The 16,338-nt window shown below is 42.7% G+C and overlaps 1 protein-coding gene across 1 annotated transcript in view; it reads right to left on the reverse strand.

Annotated features, from left to right (window-relative positions):
* The window catches only part of LOC138359512 (uncharacterized PE-PGRS family protein PE_PGRS20-like), a 33,610-nt gene that overhangs the window by 16,020 nt on the left and 1,252 nt on the right, over nt 1-16,338 (reverse strand). The gene's annotated exons all lie outside the window — the stretch shown is intronic.

Below are 16,338 nucleotides of genomic sequence, written 5' to 3' on the forward strand. Positions count from 1 at the left end.
GTGATGAAGACCGTTTCCCCGGTGTAGACTATGTTGGGCACAGCCGACTTCAAGATGATTGATTGTAGAGCCGCTGTGTCCCTCAAGATCTTCAATTTGAAACGTCCCTCCGGATTTGAACCGTTGGCAGAGACAGTTCCAGTATACAGGTGGTTACTGAAAAGAGAAAGATCATTAACATCAACACCAACATTCATCACAGGCTTACCGGACTTAGGAGGAGTTGGTTTGGGTCGTTGTTGGTCAGTGGTTCCCTTGTATTGAGACTTACCACACTTGTCTATGGTATGTCCATAGAGTCTACAATACTTGCAGTACAGTTGTGAACCAGCTTGATCGGGGCTCACCTTCTCGTAACTGTACCACGACTTCTTACTGGAGGATGGTTCAGGTGTCAGCCGGTGGATGAGGCTGTAAGTGTCAGCCGACTTAGCACACTTCAGGTAGTCGGTTTCTTCTTTATCTGCTAAGTAGAGGCGGACAGGAGGCGGCACACGTCTCAAGAATTCTTCAACAAGCATCAGGTTGACGAGTTCTGTAAAAGTAGAGACATGTGCTGCTTCCAGCCATTTCATGAAATACCTCCGTTTCGTGTTAGCAAACTCAAGGAAGGTAGTGGTACTTGCCTTCAGGTGGTCACGGAATTTCCTTCTATAACTTTCTGTGGAAAGTAGGTAGGCGTCCAACACTGCTTGTTTCAGAGTGTAGTAGTCATTCTCAGACGCCAAAGTACTGAGTGTGACTGCAGCTCTACCTGTAAGATGGACTCTGAGAAGTGTGGCCCATTGGTCGACAGGCCAACTGAGTTGATTAGCAAGGGTTTCAAAGGTGGTGAAAAAAACATCAACTTCTGCTTCTACAAAGGATGGCATTAACTTACTTGCATGTGATATATTAAAACTGACGGGAAGATTGGCAGTAGCTTGTTGGCGTTGAGTGAAGTGGGAAGTTTCCAAGGCGATTTCACGTTGACGACACTCTAGAGCCAGAGTCGCTTGTTGCTTGTCATGTTCGCGTTGCATCTCCAACTCGCGTCGTTTGGTTTCAAGCTGTACTCGTTCCCGCTCCTGGAGTAGTGCAACCTCACGTTCTTGGAGGGCGAGTCCTCGTTCGTGTTCTTCTCTCCTCAAAGCAGCTTCACGTTCTCGTTCTTCTCTTCGTATGGCAGCAGCTCGTTCTTGTTGTTCGAGGGCTTCCCTTTGCTGTTCGCGGGCTTCCTTTTGCTGCTCACGTTCAATCTTAGCCAGCTCTAGTTTAAGTTTCATCGTTGCCAAGTCAGTTTTATCTGCAATATAGTAAGTTTCATGAGTTTCAGAGTCTATCTTACCTTGCTCTAAATAGTAATCCAGCAACAGGTTGTGTAGGTCATTTTTGTTGGCTTGATAGGGAACTTCTAGTTGATACTCATGTGCAAGAGTTTGTAGTTCAGTCCTCTTGGCACGACTTAAAGTTCCTATTTCACCTGCTGGATTTGCACGGAAAGTTTGGAGACGAAACATGGTGAAATTAGCAAATAAAGGTACACGAATGTTCAATAATGAAATGTCAGAAACAGGACAACGTGGCAACTGGTACCTATCCTGTGTGATCTTTAACAATTAACGTTAAGTGAAAGATATTAAATGATTAAATTAAATCAAGGGCGCAGGAAATCTTGTACCCGGTACTCATGTAAGAGAATAAGGGCAAGAAAATCCTACTAACAAATGAAACAAAGTTTCGAAAACAAATGAAACAGTTAAATGCTTCAAAAGTAAAATTGGTAGTCCAAGGATGTAGGCATACCTTGCCAAGTCTCTATAGGACATAAAGCAAGTTTTTCCTACTGAATTTAATATGATACTTACAGAATTAGCGAACTTTTGTGCTCTGAAAAAATAAGCTAATTCCCTACCGTTGTATGTATCATCATCTCTGACTGACGTGTAGGGGTGCGAGGTGTCAACTGGTGACGAGAACTGCTGCTGAGGTCCCAATTCAGCAACTAAAGTTCGAGCTAGAGGAACTATGGCCCTCTTTGTCCTCCTACAGTCAGATTGCAGAAGATTGGGTACTCTTGACCCGGGGCAGACCACAGTACCAGGGTACCAATATGATGATCTGTCAGAATGAGAAATATTCAAGGGACATAGATGGTAAATACGAGTAATAACAAGGAGGGAGAGATGACCAATTAAGAGTATGACTGAGGCCTACAGTCACCACGTAATCCAAAGTTGTCTCACCTTCACTATATGTTACTCTCGTAATGCACAATACACCGCACCTTATAAAAAATGAAATTGAATGAAAAATAGTAAAGCTACGTTAACAGAGTTAAATACGCTTACCATAAATTACCACTTGGCACCAGTACCTGAGTGAAGCTCCCGGACAGGCCCCCATATAACTTGTGACGGTAACGCGTTGGTGTTCGGCTGTTTAAGGCTAGGGGTATGGCCTCGTCACATAGTTATAAAAAAAAATAGAAAAACTGGAACTTCGTCTGTGGTAAGGTAAGGAGAAGACACACAAAACACAAGTAAAACTTTAACAATGAAATTTTAATTACGTTAAATAAATCAAAACATGAAAATAATGCACAAACAAATATGTATAATAAAATCAATGAATCAAAATAATAAGAATACTTAAATGACACAATGAAAAGTTACGTTAAGGCAAAATAACAAGAAGTGCAATACAACAGTAAGTGGGAGGTGCTGGAATATTGGCTTAAAGCCACCACCTCTCTCAGTACACTCTAGAGTCTAGCTGGGAGGTGTGCTGGCTACGAAAGCACGGAACATTCTGAGGACTGATGTTGGGGCGACCCCAGACATCAGGTAGTATTGGGGGGGGGGCGAGGCAGGTGCAGCCAGACCGGCGACCAATCAGCGGAGTCTTAGCGATCAACGGGTAGTTTGGTGGTTGGAGTTCGAACAGGTGGCTGGTTGCATACGTTTCTGCTCACCCTGGCAAGCCTTGCTGGTGTTTGTTGTCGTTGTTGGACATTTCTTCCATAGTCTTTTATATAGTTGTGAAGACGTAATTATGAAGGGAAGAGCAGGCTCAATCTCTTGAAGGAGATTATCGTCACAATATATATATATATATATATATATATATATATATATATATATATATATATATATATATATATATTGGTGTATACTGGCAGCAGGTTTTCTTTCAAACATGTTTCATTGAATATGACCGCATATTCTGTGTTTATTATTTTCTGGTTTAGGGCTTCTATCCCTCTAACTATTTTCTTAGCATCAGGGCTTAATTGAAATAGGAGTTCTCCAAAACTCATTTTCGTACTTTTAAGGTGAAGAAAAGAAGTGATTTACTATAGAGTGTATTACACTTATTTGTATAATTTGCACGACGTTTCGAACCTCCATGGTTCATTCTCAAGTGAACAGATCTTACAATACTAGTTGATTTTATACCCGCATTAGGTCAGGTGATAATACAATGAAGGTGAAAACATGGGGGGATACATAAGGGATAAACATAGGGGCTGCAGAAGGCTTATTGGCCCATACGAGGCATCTCCTATCTAAACACAAAGATTAATCCAGTGTAATTGGCCTGTTATGTTGGACATTGTCTTCTGTGTTGGCATCGATATGTTCTTGTCTTGTCCTTACTCTCATGGTGGGTAGAGTAAATAGTTCCGTGATTTGGGTGTTCATGGTAGGTCGCTCTATTCTTATGTGAATTGCCTCAAGAATTTGTAATCTTCTTGAATCTTGGGTTTTGTCTATTATGCAAGTATTCTTGTTCAACATTTCTCTTGTTAGAGTAATGTCATGGGCTTGTCTCATGTGATTCCTAGGGGCACCAGATTGAAGATGGCATGTCAAACGCCTCGTCAGCTTGGTCGACGTCATACCTATGTACTTACATTGAAGGTTACATCCTTCGTGGGGGCAAGTGTACATGTATACAACGCTTGACTGCTGTAGAGGGTTCTCCGTCGGCTTCGGGCTGTTTTTGATAAGGAGTTCGGAAGTCTTCTTGGTTTTGTAGAATATTATCAGGTTTATGTTTTGGTTAGGAGTAGTGCTTTTTACTCCTTTACGGATTATTTCTTTCATTACATAAGAACATAAGAACAAAGGTAACTGCAGAAGGCCTATTGGCCCATACGAGGCAGCTCCTATTCTATAACCACCCAATCCCACTCATATACTTGTCCAACCCGTGCTTGAAACAATCGAGGGACCCCACCTCCACAATGTTACGCGGCAATTGGTTCCACAAATCAACAACCCTGTTACTGAACCAGTATTTACCCAAGTCTTTCCTAAATCTAAACTTATCCAATTTATATCCATTGTTTCGTGTTCTGTCCTGTGTTGATACTTTTAATACCCTATTAATATCCCCCCGGTTATGTCCATTCATCCACTTGTAAACCTCTATCATGTCACCCCTAACTCTTCGCCTTTCCAGTGAATGCAACTTAAGCTTTGTTAATCTTTCTTCATATGAAAGATTTCTAATTTGGGGAATTAACTTAGTCATCCTACGCTGGACACGTTCAAGTGAATTTATATCCATTCTATAATATGGCGACCAAAACTGAACTGCATAATCTAAATGGGGCCTAACTAGAGCAAGATATAGCTTGAGAACCACACCAGGTGTCTTGTTACTAACGCTGCGATTAATAAATCCAAGTGTCCGATTTGCCTTATTACGAACATTTATGCATTGATCCTTTTGTTTTAAATTCTTACTAATCATAACTCCCAGATCCCTTTCGCAATCCGACTTCGCAATCACAACACCATCTAGCTCGTACCTTGTAACTCTATCATCATTACCTAACCTCAGAACTTTACATTTATCAGCATTAAACTGCATCTGCCAATCCTTTGACCATTTCAAAACCCTATCTAGATCAACTTGAAGTGATAGTGAGTCCTCCTCCGAATTAATTTCCCTACCGATTTTCGTATCATCGGCAAATTTGCAAATGTTGCTACTCAAACCTGAATCTAAATCATTTATATATATTATAAACAACAGAGGTCCCAGGACAGAGCCTTGAGGCACTCCACTTACAACATTTTCCCACTCTGACTTGATTCCATTTATACTAACTCTCTGTTTCCTTTGGTATAGCCATGCCCTAATCCAGCTTAATATAGCACCCCCAATACCATGAGACTCTATTTTTTTAATCAGTCTTTCATGTGGCACTGTATCAAAAGCTTTGCTAAAGTCAAGGTATACAACATCGCAATCCTTACCACTATCAACTGCCTCAACAATGCTAGAATAAAAAGATAACAAATTTGTTAAACATGAACGGCCATTTATAAAACCATGTTGCGACTCAATTATTAATTTATGTTTTTCAAGATGAAGACGAATTTTATTTGCTATTATAGATTCGAGTAACTTTCCCACAATAGACGTTAGGCTAATTGGTCGATAGTTAGACGCAAGTGATCTATCTCCTTTCTTAAAAACTGGTATTACATTAGCAACTTTCCAAAACTCTGGCACTCTGCCTGACTCTATTGATTTATTAAATATGGTTGACAGTGGGTCACAAAGCTCCTCTTTGCATTCTTTAAGCACCCTAGCAAACACTTCATCCGGCCCTGGGGATTTGTTTGGTTTGAGTTTTACTATTTGTTTAAGAACATCCTCCCTGGTAACTGCTAAACTCGTCAACCTGTCCTCGTCCCCACCCACATAGACTTGTTCGGCTGAAGGCATATTGTTAAGTTCCTCTTTAGTAAATACAGATACAAAATATTTATTAAAAATACTACTCATCTCTTCATCACTATCTGTTATTTGACCTGTCTCAGTTTTTATTGGACCTATCCTTTCCCTAGTCTTAGTACGATATAACTGAAAAAACCCTTTAGGATTTGTCTTTGCTTGCCCTGCTTATTCTTTCCTCTTTTATATGTTCACTGTGCATGGTTGATTTGTAATATAATTTTATTGGGGGTGTTGTGGTTTCTGTTCTAGGTTCTGAATTATACCAACGGTCCAAGTGTCTTCTTATAGCAGCGTTTATTTCCGCGTTGCTATATCCGTTGTTCACCAATACCTGAGTTACTCTTTCAAACTCTCTACTCACGTTGCTCCATTCAGAGCAGTGGGTAAGCGCTCGACGAATATAAGCATTGAGAACACTGGCTTTGTATCTTTGGGGGCACTCACTTCTACCGTTCAGGCATAATCCTATGTTGGTGGGCTTGGTATATATATATATATATATATATATATATATATATATATATATATATATATATATATATATATATATATATATATATATATAATGTTGTACCTAGTAGCCAGAACGTCGTACTCGGCCTTCTATGCAAGGCCCGATTTGCCTAATAAGCCAAGTTTTCCTGAATTAATAAATTTTCTCTCATTTTTTTCTTATGAAATGATAAAGCTACCCATTTCATTATGTAAGAAGTCAATTTTTGTTATTGGAGTTAAAATTTACGTAGATATATGACCGAACCTAACCAACCCTACCTAACCTAACCTAACCTACCATTATAGGTTAGGTTAGGTTAGGTAGCCGAAAAAGTTAGGTTAGGTTAGGTTAGGTAGTCGAAAAACAATTAATTCATGAAAACTTGGCTTATTAGGCAAATCGGGCCTTGCATAGTAGGCAGAGAAGTGCGTTCTGGCTACTAGCCACGACATATATATATATATATATATATATATATATATATATATATATATATATATATATATATATATATATATATATATATATATATATATATAACAAAGTTCAAATAAAGTAAATATATATGTGTTCATCCAAAAGAATGGGGGTGGTAGGAGAAGATAATATTAGTGTTCAGTGAGAAACCACAAGGTCTCCTCTGAATACTTTTTATTTTCTTCTCCGAGGCTATGGGTCCCCACATTGGCATCAGAGGTGGTACCCTCACAAACTTTTTTTTATATATATATATATATATATATATATATATATATATATATATATATATATATATAAATTATCTTCCCATTGTTATATTAATAATAATAATAATAATTTATATTACAGAGGGTTTAAGGCACAAATTATCATAGGTATACAAAGTCTGTAATCACCACTGCAACCAGTATCAGCCCACTGCAACACCCACTACCACAACCTGTACTTCAACAACCACCCCCATCCACTCACACGCTCACTTTAACAACCGCTAATACAATAACTAACACAACCACTACCTTAACCACCACCACAACCACTACCACAACCACAACCACAACCACTACCACCACCACAACCACCACCACAACCACCACCACAACCACCTCCACAACCACTACCACAACCACTACCACAACCACCACCACAACCACCACCACAACCACCTCCACAACCACCACCACAACCACCACCACAACCACCACCACAACCACCACCACAACCACCACCACAACCACCACCACAACCACCACCACAACCACTACCACAACCACCACCACAACCACCACCACAACCACCACCACAACCACCACCACAACCACCACCACAACCACTACCACAACCACCACCACAACCACCACCACAACCACTACCACAACCACCACCACAACCACCACCACAACCACTACCACAACCACCACCACAACCACCACCACAACCACCACCACAACCACTACCACAACCACCACCACAACCACCACCACAACCACTACCACAACCACCACCACAACCACCACCACAACCACTACCACAACCACCACCACAACCACCACCACTACCACAACCACCACCACAACCACTACCACAACCACCACCACAACCACCACCACAACCACCACCACAACCACTACCACAACCACCACCACCACCACTACCACAACCACCACCACAACCACAACCACTACCACAACAACCACCACAACCACCACCACTACCACAACCACCACCACAACCACTACCACAACCACCACCACAACCACTACCACAACCACCACCACAACCACCACCACTACCACAACCACCACCACCACAACCACCACCACAACCACCACCACAACCACCACCACAACCACAACCACTACCACAACCACCACCACAACCACAACCAGTACCACAACCACCACCACCACCACAACCACCACCACAACCACCACCACAACCACCACCACAACCACAACCAGTACCACAACCACCACCACAACCACAACCACCACCACAGCTCAAGCAGTCATTACCTACCAGCAATTAGTAATCACAACCAGAACAAATACCTTTCTAAAAAAAATCAACGTACAAGTGGTGGTGGTGAATGGTGGTAGTGATATGGTAGTTGTTGCAGTAGTTGAAGTAGTGGTAGTTGGTCCACAGTGGTAATGGCAGCTTCAATAATAACACATTGCAATCCTTGAAAATAACATTTAACAAGACCAAAACACGGGGGGGGGGGGAAATTAATCGTGAAAACACTGGCTCCCGAAACATCGTGTCCGAATCCTCGCGTCAACCCACACGCGACAGGGAAAGATTTTCCCGCTCAAACAGGAGACGGGCGCAGCATAGAGTGAGTTAACTGTTCCCTCGCAGCCTGTGCCACCTTTTCCAGGAACTGGAAGCTACGGAGGGTGAGATAGAGAGAGAGAGAGAGAGAGAGAGAGAGAGAGAGAGAGAGAGAGAGAGAGAGAGAGAGAGAGAGAGAGAGAGAGAGAGAGAGAGAGAGAGTACAGCAGACAACCGCACTTCATCGTGCTGTTCTCACAGTCTGCGCATTTGCTGAATCACCTTCGCTAAATCACCCTAGCAACAGAGCGCGCAGTCCATGACACACACACGAGGTGGGGGGGGCGGAGAGGTGGATGACTGGTGCAAGGGGAGAGCCATGACAGCTCTGTGAGTCACGGAGGGGGGGGGGGGAGAGAAGGTGGAGGTGACGCAGAATGGAAGAGAATGGAATCTGAAAGATAACTGGAAGGGCTACGAATGGGGAGGCAGATAATTTGAGAGGAGAGAATTGGAAATGAGATACAGAAGATTGAAGGAGAGAGAGAGAGAGAGAGAGAGGAAATCAGGTTTCAGGTATATTATTATTGTCAAAGTGGTTTTAATAAGTGCATTGTCCTGCTGTACCTTTGACTTGTTGCCTCTCTCTCTCTCTCTCTCTCTCTCTCTCTCTCTCTCTCTCTCTCTCTCTCTCTCTCTCTCTCTCTCTCTCTCTCTCTCTCTCTCTCTCTCTCTCTCGCATGAATAACCTATAATATTAATAACAATAAACATGGGTCTAATCAGAGGGACAATTTCTTAAAAATGCGACCTATTAGTACAAATAGTACCACCCTGATATTGACGATTCTAGTGAATAAGCCTCGATGACTTAGGTGAGTTCCTTGGCTACGAACGGAGCTGATTAGGCAAACAACTGCATTTTTTACGGCAATGGCCAATCGCAAGCCCGGGCTGAGCCAGCTGAGAGTGGGAAATACCTGGAGTATACCTGGAGTGGGTTTCAAGAGTTCTACTACTCCATAATCCCGGCCTATGGCCAGGTTGGTCTTACGCTAAGTAGGCCTACAAGGCTGTTGCTTCGGGCAGGCCGCAGGTTAAGATCAGCTACTTCAGATCAGATAGTTAAGATCAGCAAGATAAGATCAGCTAGTTAAGATCAGCTAGTTAAGATCAGCTAGTTAAGATCAGCATAAAACCCACTGTGATTCTCTACCTCGCGACAGTTCAAACTTGTGCTGAGAAAATGTATATACAAAACAGCATTTTATCGGTTCATTCGGAGTATATCTGCTTGGAAGACTTAACAGCTGTCCCTGGGAACGGTACAGACCTTGGGGTCAGATTCACGAAGCAGTTACCCAAGCACTTACGAACCCGTCCATCTTTTCTCAATCTTTGGCGGCTTTGTTTACAATTATTAAACAGTTAATAGATATCTCCAAAGCACCAGGAGGCTGTTTATAACAATACCAACAGTTAATTGGGAAGTTTTCATGCTTGTAAACTGTTTAATAAATGTAACCAAAGTCGTCAAAGATTGAGGAAAGATGGACACGTTCGTAAGTACTTGCGTAACTGCTTCGTAAATCTGGCCCCTTCTTGAGGTTATCTTGAGATGATTTCGGGGCTTTAGTGTCCCCGCGGCCCTGGTCCTCGACCAGGCCTCCACCCCCAGGAAGCAGCCCGTGACAGCTGACTAACACCCAGGTACCTATTTTACTGCTAGGTAACAGGGGCATAGGGTGAAAGAAACTCTGCCCATTGTTTCTCGCCGGCGCCCGGGATCGAATTCGGGACCACAGGATCACAAGTCCAGTGTGCTGTCCGTTCGGCCGACCGGCTCCCTTATCTACAAGAATAGGCCAGGATAGAAAGGCTGAAGGCTCTCTCCTTACTATCCACTTCACTCAGTAGCGCAGCTGGCTGCATGATGGTAAAGTGAAAACGTGCAGGGGAAATTTGAAGTGCATAAAATGAATGCAGTGTTTAATGTTGCTAAATACTGGTTCTTGAAGAGAATGTCTTGGAGAAGTGCGAGGGAGGAACAGCAAGAGGAGGACTGAGAAAGTGAATGTCTTCAAGAGAATGAGAATGTTTTAGACACAGAACGACGAAACAGGGTTGTCAAATAGAGGTATAAGTACATGAGGTCTCATAGATTCGTCTCCCACATTCAGATTCGTCTGGTGTACATTACGTTTTCTGTACATGTAATGCTTGTACAACGTGGCTAAACAGCTTTATTACACACAGAAATCACAATTAGCGTGATGCATCAAATGAACAAATCCACAAGGGCCGTGACGAGGAATTCGAACCTGCGTCCGAGAGTATCCCAGACTGAGCTACAACAGCTTTATTATGGTGATGGACAGAGGAACACAATCTTACCTTCCGATACCTCGCCATGATTTCGGGGATCAACGTCCCCGCGGCCCGGTCCTCGACCAGGCCTACACAAAGCTTGGACTGACAAATATCATCCACGTTTAAAGTCAGAAGTGAATGCTTTGTGGCTGAAGCAAACTTGTTGATTTATGGAACCAATTACCAGATAACATATTAGACGTGAGATACCTGTATTGTTTCACGCGTAGGTCAAACATATACATGCATGAGTTTGGGTGTTGATAACCCTTGACCTTCCTTGCATGGGACCAAAGGACCTTTCTGCAGTATTATATTCTTATATTCTTACCATGTGGTGGTACAGTGGACTAGAGTGCGTTTTGGAACTCTCAGCACATAGGTTCGAACCCTCATCACGGCCCTAGTGGATTTATTATGTTTCACGTTATATGTGTGCGTAGGTTGTCAGTCATGCAAGATGCGTATAGCAACAGACCGACGCTCGCCTCACACTGCCACCACATCAAGGAAATTCATCCTAATATCTTTAACTACAGGACGCCATGAACCAGGTGGAACAGCCTTGTTCCATGATGCCCAAAGGTCAGATTCACGAAGCAGTTACGCAAGCACTTACGAACCTGTACATCTTTTCTCAATCTTTGGCGGCTTTGTTTACAATTATTAAACAGTTAATGAGCTCCGAAGCACCAGGAGGCTGTTTATAACAATAACAACAGTTGATTAGCAAGTTTTCATGCTTGTAAACTGTTTAATAAATATAACCAAAGCCGTCAAAGATTGAGGAAAGATGTACACGTTCGTAAGTACTTGCGTAACTGCTTCGTGAATCTGGCCCCAGGATGATTACCAAGATTCGTCTGACTAGCACAAAGCTTCTCCTTCTAGTACGGCTATCTACATGCTGACGCAAAATGGTACGCACTGCGTCACTCATTCATTTTTTCTCTTCACATGTTGTAGGCCTTATGTCGGTTCTCGTGCTTCAGTGTGTGGTAATAAGGGGCTCGAGGTCTATTAGTAATGACTGACAAAGCAGATACTCGAAGGGGGGGGGGAGAGGGGGGGTGGGGGGGGCCTAACTGGTTGTATGGTGTAATCACCTAGTTACACTCGCGCCTAATTGCGCTTCGGATCGTTGGTCCAATCTCTCAATTGTCAATCAACTGGTGTACAAATGCCTTGACTTTTATCATATCAACATTTCAAACTGCGTTTGACTCAGCCTCCACCACATCACTTCCTAATGCATTCCACTGTGTTAACTACTCTGACGCTGAAAATAATTGTTCCTAATTTCTCTATGGCTCATTTGAATACTCAGGTTACACCTGTGTCTCCTTGTGCGAGTATCACCGGTGCTAAATAGTCTGTCCTTAACTACCTTACCTTATCAATTCCCCCCTGAGAATTTTGTATGTGGTAATCATGTTATCCTTAACTGTTCTGTCCTTCAGTGATGTGATGATACAACATTATAACACCATGAGACAAGGACGCAAAGCCCAATGTCAGTCCGTATCTTAACAATGTGATAAAAGCAGGTGAGCAGAGACAGACAGGCAGAGCAGGGCAGACAAGCAGAGCAGAGCAGAGACGAACCGAAACAAATGCTGACGTTAAAAACCATAAATATGTGAGACTTCTTGAGATAAACAGAGAAGCAATACCAAAATTACATAGCATCCAGAGCCAAGGAACGACCCAAGCTACGACCTCAAAATACATAGTCCCCCCCCCCCCACTCCCCAAATACCCCCCCCACTCCCCAAATACCCCCCCCCCCACTCCCCAAATACCCCCCCCTCTGGCAGTTCAGTACTATAACCACTCAGCCGCTGATCGCCTTAAGGTGTTGGCGAGTGGTAAGATCCACATGCACTCAACACTCATAGCTCATATTAGGCCAACGCTATTTCACCAAATCGGGCTATTCATGCCCGTGCCATCTCTTGGGTGGCTTAATCTTTATCAATCAAACAATCTAATCCTTTGAACACGCTAAGGTCGCCCTGAGTATGAAGTGTGTGTGTGTGTGTAAGGCTTGAATGTTCCCCCCATACCAATGTACGTATATGTACTTACTACATATATATACATACAATATACGTATATGTACATATATATGTACATCCCCATACTAATGTACATGCCAATGACCCCCCCCCCCTCCTTTGAGGGGAGGGGGGGTAGGTAAACTCTGATCTCATCAACGATTGGGAGAGAGGATGGAGAGGAGACCCGGGCACTGCTGGGTACTCCCATCTACCTTGTACATCTGTAGATGGAAATGTCTGTCTAGTCTGTCTCTCTGTCAGTGGTTGGAGGTTAGAGACTTTGGGATAGCTTAGCTCAATTTTCTCAGTAATTGCTGCTGGGTACGTGCCCAACATGGGTGGGGCGGGATTGGATTCGAAGAGTATCGCGTGACACAGTAATTTTACCCCACGAAAAATGTCGCAATACCATTATGAAGAGAATGAATTATTATTATTTTTCGTAATTATTTTTGTATTATTATTTTTTGTCATGCAGTAAAATTTTATGTGGCGATTGTACCAGAATTGTTAAAATATAATTACCTGTCATATTTTGACTATAATAGGCAAATCTCTATGACATGAAGGCATTTTGTTCATGATTTCATAAACGATTGGGCCGTGAAGACACAAGCACACACACAGAGAGAAAGATACATGCACACACACAGACACAGACTGACCCATATACAGACACACACATAGACACACATAGACACACACATACACACAGAAATAGAAAAGCAAACACACACAGACACATGCACAAAGACACAGCTAGAACACTACAACTAGGTGAGTACAGACACAAACGTACACAGATCAGACACACACACACACATACACACACACACACACACACACACACACACACACACACACACACACACACACACACACACACACACACACACACACACACACAACACACAACATCTTATAAACATGGGAGACATCATATTGATCTAAACATTCCACAATATTAGGTCTAACAAATAGCAGGAAAAGTATCAGAAACAAACCAAGATATTAACATAGAAAGAAAAGCCAATATAATTCTGAATGTTGCTGGCGGGTGCGTGGCTGGGATTACCACAATCGCAGGTTCGAGTCACCTCATTGTTCAAATGGATTTTCTCAGTAAACAGATCCCAGGACGACATGATATGACACCCATCACACGATACAGGGTATGAAACTAGACCCGACACAGCATGAAACGATTCCAACAAGGGGGGTGGGAAATCAGGTGGAAAGCACCGAGCCATTACGACTCTATAGCACTGGGAAGGGGTCAGAATAAGGACTTGGGATGGGTCGGGGTGAGAGAGGGAATGGTGCCCCAACCACTTGTGGACGGTCGGGGATTGAACGCAGACCTGCATGAAGCGAGACCGTCGTCCTACCGTCCAGCCCAAGTGGGTGGAAACGGTTTCAACAAATCATATAAAGATCGATCATAATTTAACTCAAAGAACCTTCACAGTTAAAATAAAAATCTAGGATGCAATTCTATTTCTTAATAGAATTGTAGTGCGTTTAATGGCATTATGCTGATAAAGATGACAGACCAACTCACCCTCTTAATGCTTACACAACGACACATCCCCGGAATAAATATTTTAACGATCTCGCTACGCTGTTCGCTAATTTCCAACCCATTATCAGGGCGCGCCAAGCGACGCCCGACCCCACCCTAAACGACTCATTCGTAAACTGTAAGTTATTGTGTACACAAAAACGCTAGTTTTTCTCCTCTGATGCAATTGTAGGGACCCATAGCCTCGGAGAAGAAAATATAGAGTACTCAGAGAAGACCTTGTGGATCCTCACTGAACACTTTGAATATTATAGTTTTGTGTATAGTTAGACCTAGGATAGGTTAGGTTAAGTTAGGTTAGGTTAGGTTAGGATAGGTTAGGTTAGGTTAGGATAGGTTAGGTTAAGTGTTCTGTTTATGCTGGTAATTACTAATATCTCAACCCAATCCTATCCTACGCTAGTTCAAGCGACCCCCCCTCTCCCTCTCCCTCTCTACACATATATGTATTTGTAAATATAACATATTGTGAACTAAAATTTAGATTTTATCGAACATGAGTTAATATTACATATAATATTATGTATATTCAGACCTAAGATAGGTAAGGTATTGTGTTTTGGTTGTATTGAAGACGGATTCACACGAACACTTGTGTATGAAGACGGATTCACACGAACGCATAAACACAGTTATCGTTCATAGGCAAACATTGATGACTGTGTTTCACCAATTAACGAAGAATCCCATTAACACACTCCTACAGCTGCTTTGAACGGCCGTAGCGGCATGTAATCCCATATTATATGTACATGAACACATAATCCCATATTATATGTACATGAACACATAATCCCATATTATATGTACATGAACACATAATCCCATATTATATGTACATGAACACATAATCCCATATTATATGTACATGAACACATAATCCCATATTATATGTACATGAACACATAATCCCATATTATATGTACATGAACACATAATCCCATATTATATGTACATGAACACATAATCCCATATTATATGTGCATGAACACATAATCCCATATTATATGTACATGAACACATAATGCCATATTATATGTACTTGAAGCCTCGTTCTTATACACCTCCTTATGTAACGCTTCAATGTCAAACGAACTCCCACGTGCACAGACACACGCATGCGCTTAGGGATGGGGCGGGGCTCCCTCGTGGCTGAGTGGACAGCGCTGGGGGGTCGTAGTCCTAAGGGCCCGGATTCGATTACCTTCCAAGAAATATATGGGCAGATCTTCTTTCGCTAGCTTCCTAGGGACGTATGCGTGGGAGAGAGAGAGAGAGAGAGAGAGAGAGAGAGAGAGAGAGAGAGAGAGAGAGAGAGAGAGACAGAGACAGAGACAGAGACAGAGAGACAGAGACAGAGACAGAGACAGAGACAGAGACAGAGACAGAGACAGAGAGACAGAGAGAGACAGAGAGAGACAGAGAGAGACAGAGAGAGAGAGAGAGAGAGAGAGAGAGAGAGAGAGAGAGAGAGAGAGAGAGACAGAGAGACAGAGAGAGAGAGAGACAGAGAGAGAGACAGAGAGAGAGACAGAGAGACAGAGAGAGAGAGACAGAGAGAGAGACAGAGAGAGAGACAGAGAGAGAGAGAGAGAGAGAGAGACAGAGAGACAGAGAGAGAGACAGAGAGAGAGAGATAAGGAAATAGGTCAGAATTCATCTTACCATTCCATTCGGCCGGCACACATTAGTAAACAATCCACAGACACAGACAGACACAGACAGACACAGACACAGGCAGACACAGACAGAGAGTACCTACTTGTACTCTGGCTACGTGACGAAGTACACGACTGAGGCCGGCTCGACCCCCTCCCTCCCCACCAGCGGGTCGGCGT

The sequence above is a fragment of the Procambarus clarkii genome, chromosome 91 (genome assembly GCF_040958095.1).
Source record: "Procambarus clarkii isolate CNS0578487 chromosome 91, FALCON_Pclarkii_2.0, whole genome shotgun sequence".
Taxonomy (NCBI): domain Eukaryota; kingdom Metazoa; phylum Arthropoda; class Malacostraca; order Decapoda; family Cambaridae; genus Procambarus; species Procambarus clarkii.